The sequence below is a fragment of the Salvelinus sp. IW2-2015 genome, linkage group LG19 (genome assembly GCF_002910315.2).
Source record: "Salvelinus sp. IW2-2015 linkage group LG19, ASM291031v2, whole genome shotgun sequence".
Classification (NCBI taxonomy): domain Eukaryota; kingdom Metazoa; phylum Chordata; class Actinopteri; order Salmoniformes; family Salmonidae; genus Salvelinus; species Salvelinus sp. IW2-2015.
Window position 1 is genome coordinate 9,005,150 of NC_036859.1, and position 6,301 is coordinate 9,011,450.

The following is a 6,301-nucleotide window of genomic DNA, read 5'->3' on the forward strand; positions in this document are numbered from 1 at the left end:
GTCGTCTGTTTCCTGTCCGTGAGTTTACGTTTAGTTATGTAAGTTTATGTTCAGGTTTCGTCAACGTCGTTTTCTTGTTTTGTTTATTTGAAAGTGTTTTGTGTTTCGTGTTGCCATCGTCGTGTAAATAAAAGGATGGCTTATTTCCCTGAAGCTGCATTTTGGTCTGATGATCCTTCTCTCCTCTCCTCGTCTGAGGATGAGGAGAGCGACAGCCCTTACAGTCTGGACGTATGGTCAAGCAAATGGGTTTTGCTAGAGATAGCTTGAGCTGACAATGACTTGGTGATTAAAAACCTAAAAACGGGCTAATTGAGTGACTGTCAGTGACTGACATAACAAGAAACAAACTGCTGATGGACAAACACAAAATTGATTCTAACTCTCAACAGTAAGTTGAGTTCCCAAATATATATATTTTTAATTATTGGGGGAGGGAAATTGATCTATGTGCATGCGGCTCGTGTGCCGCCCTTTGCCCATCCCTAAGAGTAACTGGGAAAGGGACGGAGAGAAACAGAGGAGTTGATATACATACGGAGAGAGATCGAAAGGAATATCATTACTGTAATTGACAGTTATAAAGTGAAAGAGAGAGGAGAGAGCAGGGTAACAGCACGCTAATAGAGGTGGTTAGTGTCTTACCCCACAACCACCTCTTTGAGCTCCTGCAGGCCCAGTCCCTCCACCCTGAGCACCACGCCCCTCAGTGTACGTGGCAGAGGGTTGGTGAACGTGATCTTGGCTGTCATCTTCTTACCTACCACCGCCTCCCCTACAGCCTGAGGAAACAAACACAATAATTATTTTCAGCTCTGCTGTTTATCTGTGCAGTATGCAGTCTGTGCCATGGTCCTGAGTCAAGACATCAGTACTTCATTTCTGTGGCATTACATTTGTTTTGGGATACTATACTGAACAAAAATATAAAAGCAACATGGAAATGGAAAGTGTTGGTTCCATAATTTCATGGGCTGAAATAAWAGATCCCAGAAATGTTCRATATGCACAAAAAGCTTATTTCTCTCAATTGTTGTGTTTGGCAGTACGTCCAACCGGCCTCGACTGCAGGCCACGCGTAACCACGCCAGCCCAGGACCTCCACATCCGGCTTCTTCACCTGTGGGATCATCTGAGACYAGCCATCCAGACAGCTGATGAAACTGAGGAGTATTTCTGTCTGTAATAAAGACCTTTTGTGGGGAAAAACTCTCATTCTGATTAGCTGGCCTTGCTCCCCAGTGGGTGGGCCAGTTTACCAAGCGCCCCTGCCCAGTCTAATGAATTTATTTCAATTGACTGATTTCCTTATATGAACTTGAACTCTGTAAAACCGTTGAAATTGTTGCATGTTGCAGTTTTATATTTTTGTACAGTATATGTTAATAGAGACTGAGGGGAAAAAAAATTCTGATAGAATTTAACATAACCAGCATATTGTATACCATTGATTTAAAAAAAAAAGAAGGTCTCTACACTGTTTGAAATTCAATTTTAAACAGCTTTATTGACCATCGAATTTACAAAAGATGAAAAAGGTATATCCTGAATCCCAGTWACAGATTGTGTTAATGCTAAACTGTGTCTTACCTCGATGTTGAGGTCGGGTGTGCGTAGCCTGAAGCTGGTCTGAGTGGCCAGCACCTGTTGGGTCTCACTGACCCGTCCAGACAGAGTCAGCATTAGAGCAGCCTGGTCCACCAGCTGGTCCTGGTAGCTATGGTAGGGCAGGACCCACTCCATGGTCTTCACTGAGGAGGAACAGAGAGAGATTACTACACATTCTACAGGGACCATTTGAGAGGATGGAGGATGCACGTTGGAGACTATTTTTGATATTACGGCGACTGAGCTGAAATGGTGGCAGTGGGGCTAGCTTCTGTTTGCTTGAGATTAAAGTTGCCCTTAACTCCAGATCTAGGATCAGATTACCCTACCCCAATCCTAACCTTAACCATTAGGAGTATGACAAATATCTGACCCTGTAGCAGGGGTTAAGAACACCRTCCACCTCCAGCCACTCCCTTTGCTTACTAACCTTCATTGGGCTTGAGCYCCACAGGAATCTTGTCCTTCTTGACGGTGCCCTTCAGCACCCCGGTGTAGTACATGACTGCCACCTGGATGTGTAGCGTGGTCTTGCGGGTCTGGGAGCTCAAATTGGTCATCACGATGGTCAGCTGGGCGTCAGCCCCCATACGAGGCCCCTCTCCCTCCATCTTCACCTCCAAGCTCACGTCCTCCGCCATGGATGTAGAGTACACATCAGGCTTGGTGCCATAACGACTGGCCGTCTCCACGGCGATACGTTCCTCTTCTGATCCTGGTGGGGGGAGAGTGGTGAGAGAGGGAAGGGGGTGAGGAGAGAGTATTCTGCTGGAAACTTTGGTGTGTAAATATCTATCCCCGATGTCTGCACAATTAATACATTAATAGTATGTTTAATAGTARGTTTCCTCAGAGCCTCAGATGTGAACTCTGATATTACTGTCTTTGTACAGGTAACCATCCGAACCTTAGTGTTTTTATGTGTGTGTATGGTTGCCAAGCTACCCTCTGACAGTGTMTTGAAGTGTATGATGACATGACTGTACCTTCGGTGTGTTTGTACAGGTGTGTGATGTCATCGCGTTTGTCAGAGCCCACAGCCTTGGTGCTGATGCAGTGGCCCACGGCCTTCTTTTCACATTGGATCTGAGTGAAGATACCATCCAGGTTCCTCTGCCAGTAGATCTTATCACTGTTCACCTGACCAGACACACACAGAGACAGACAGGAGAAGTAGGGAAAGTGTGCAATCTTTGATCAAACCTAGGTAGTTATCCAAGGTCAGTTTTGCCATTCCCTTTCTATTTTGAGATTTGGGATGGTTAAGCTGAAAAACTGATCCTAGATCTTCGACCATCTCCTTCCCATAGTGCTCACCTCAGCAAAGATGAATGGTGTGTCGTATTTGAGGTAGACCTGGCCGGTGCGGATGGCGGTGACAGAAGCAGGGCCACAGCGGAAGGTCCCCTGGCTGGTCTCCTGCGGGGTGGCGTCTAATGCCTGCCAGCCGCCGTTACCAGGAGGAAGGTCTGGCCTGGCCATCCAACAGTCGTTCCATACATGGAAATTCCTACAGAGAGGAGGAGGGGTTGAGATTACATAGTTAGGACCAGGAGTTTGACCATAGACATCTATTTATATAAATAGAGCCTGGTGTTTTTCTTGATCCAGTCACATGGTCAGGAAAATCTCCTGGGCCTTTTTATAGAGTATGATTTGTGTGGCAAGGCAATGGGTATTTAAAGTGGCACACTTTAAACTTGTGGCAGATTAGATGCATTTGATGTGACCAGGAAAACCGGGCCCTACTTAAAGTGGATGATAACTCACCAAACAGAGTCYGTGTTGAGTTCGTTGAACGGCTCCATATTCTCATCAAAATACATGTCTGTGGTGAGTGAGACGTCTGTGTCGTGGGCCGACTGGAAGTTTGTTACACTACGGCACGGTATACCCAAGCACCTGAGCACTGAGAAATGGAGAGAAAATGAAAAGGAGGGGGAGGGAGAGCGAGGAGCAGAAATGAGGCAAGGCATGAACAACATTGACACAGATATGAAAAGCAAGCAAAAGATCGTACAGAGAGCAGGGATGTAAAGTATATATATTAACCCTTGTGTAGTCTTAACATTCTGTATACTCCCCTTGTCCTACGGGTCAAAAATGACCCGCCTTCACTAAACCCCTCAAYTAAAAGCAGCTTAATTGAATTTTAAACCCCAAGTCTATTTTGCATAAAGAAGCAACCTGTCATTCATCACAAACTTTGTGAATATCTGGGTTTTCCCTCTGCACAATGCAGAAAGACTGCATTTAATCAGTGGACACCACTCATTTTTATTACAACACGTGCCATAATTGTTTTCTTTACTAAAGTAGAGGTTTATTATTATTATTATTATTGCTAAAGGTACTGCATAGGTGTAAACACATTTTTTAGCTAGAGATAGCACTTGTATAGCCTAAGAAAGTTGCAGAAATGTGTAGAAAGTAGTTTTGAATGCATTTTATTGAAGGGAAACAATAACAGTCTTGAACGTTTTTGGCAACATAGTGATATATTCTTATATACTGTACAATGAGGAATTCAACTACAAAATACTAGTCTTCTCCCATTTTTTTAACCATTGCCCCCCCCCCCACAAGGTGTATAAACAACAACAATATATAAGAATAAAATAAGATACTCTAATTAGCACATGTAGGATAGTATGCAAGCGTATGTACATGGACTTTGCAGATGTATTTCTCACATGTACATCACATAGTATTTGTTTTTACAGTCCTTCTTTGGGGAGCAGAATTGGCATCTCCTCCTCTTGCCTGCCCCAACTGCAGCCTCAGGTGGATCAGGACAAGAATCAGCCCCCTGAACAGCTTTCACAAGCACTGCAGAGGCTGCTGTGTGGGGGAGGCGCTCCCTGCTTTGAATGTGTGGGGTTATAAGTGCCTTTCCCAGCTCGAGGGCCGACTGTTCGAATGTTCATTTGAAATTTTTTAAATGACGCATATAGTTAGTGAACTAATTGAACCTACTGAAACCTAACAAATATATTCCAATATGATCAGATAATAAAGCAATATTTTCTTATGGTTGTAGTAATCTTTAATTTTCAACAGACACAAAGACAAATTTCCTTTATATAAAAATCCATAACATGAACATTAAATGAAAGACGGTATTCAAGGCACCATCAGTAGCCTATATTTTCTATTTTAGCAAAAGTGGGCTAAATTTACTTCAAGAAAAAAACAATAATAGCAATTTTATCATCCACTCAACTGAAATATTTTTAAAATATAATTGGATTGAAATACAAATAAAATAAGTGCAAAAATTCTTAATCAAAAACAACACTTTGTTTAAGGAGAAGTAACATGCAGTGAAAACAAATATTAAACTTTAACTTTTAACTTGAACTGAGTAAAAACTCTAAATATGTGATTGCAGATAATGTTCACTTGTTTGAGGTTGAGGGTGATACTTGGTGGTGTCCCATCTTTTCCACAAGTTCATCATGTTCGGGGTAAGGCTCTGAGCTGAGGAAATCCTCAGAATTGAGTGGAGTGTTCAGCAGTAAGTCGATTCTGTGTGATGTTTGTTCAGGTTCATCAAAAGAAACAGTTGTTCACACAGGTATGTGCTGCCAAATAGACAACGTTTGAGCAGCCTGGATGCGCAGCTGGGGCATTGTGTCGGGGAGGAAACGGGCGAACTCCGCAGCACCACTGCGCATATTTTGCCCTCAGTGCATCATTGCATTGGAGGTCAATCAATCCATTTGGAGGTTTGGTGGTGAGCTTTCCACGTCAACAGCAAATGGGTTACCGAGCAGTTCAAACTGCTTTTTTGTGCTTCAAAGTCAGCAAATCGGCGTCGAAAGTCAGCGGCAAGCATACCTATTTATCAGCCAACTGTGCGCTCGGGAACGCACTGGTAGAGAGCTTCTCTTTCATGGTCTGGAGCTGGGAAAGTGGCTCAAATTTTCTTTCCGATCTGCGTCTCCCACAGAGTCAGTTGGTTTTAAATGCCTTCACTGTACTGTACATATCAGAGATGACATGATCCCGACCTGCAGCTGCAAGTTCATTGCATTCAGATGACTCGTAATGTCACACAGAAAAGCCATTTCACACACGAAACATTTCGTCTCGGAGTTGTGTTGTGTCTTTCCCTTTGCTGTCCAAGAACAGACAAATCTCTCACGAAGCTGAAACATCTTTGAAGCACCTTTCCTGGCTTAGCCATCGCACCTCTGTGTGATAAGGCAAATCACATGCTCCGTTCTAACTCCGTCAGAAATGCCTTGATGGCGGTGATTCAAACCTTTGGCTCTGATAAAGTTAACTGTGCGCGTGATGATGCTCATATATGCTCCATTTTCAAGTTACGCACAACCGCTTCTGGGTATGATACAATGATAAGCTGTCAGCTCACCTGTCGCGTTTTCCTTTGCATCTTTTCCCGATCTTCGCCCGATCCGCTCCTGTGTCACACCATCGCAGGTGCTCCGTCGGTTGTCAACACCAGTTTTTCCCAAGGCAGCTCATCTCATTACACAGCAGCCTACTGCTCGGTGCGTCACCGGTTGCATTGTGGGAAATGTAGTATTGGTGCGTGTAAAAGATCTGCGGGCTTGCCGGCTTCCTGCGGTCTGCGGGCGGTTCTAATAATAAATCAAGATCATCCCAGGGGCGTAAAAACTTCTGCGGCGCGGATGTGGCCGGGGGCTGATCTGCGTCATATTGATTT

At 44.0% G+C, this 6,301-nt stretch overlaps 1 pseudogene; it reads right to left on the reverse strand.

Annotated features, from left to right (window-relative positions):
• The window catches only part of LOC111978861 (protein-glutamine gamma-glutamyltransferase K-like), a 64,560-nt pseudogene that overhangs the window by 10,167 nt on the left and 48,092 nt on the right, over nt 1-6,301 (reverse strand).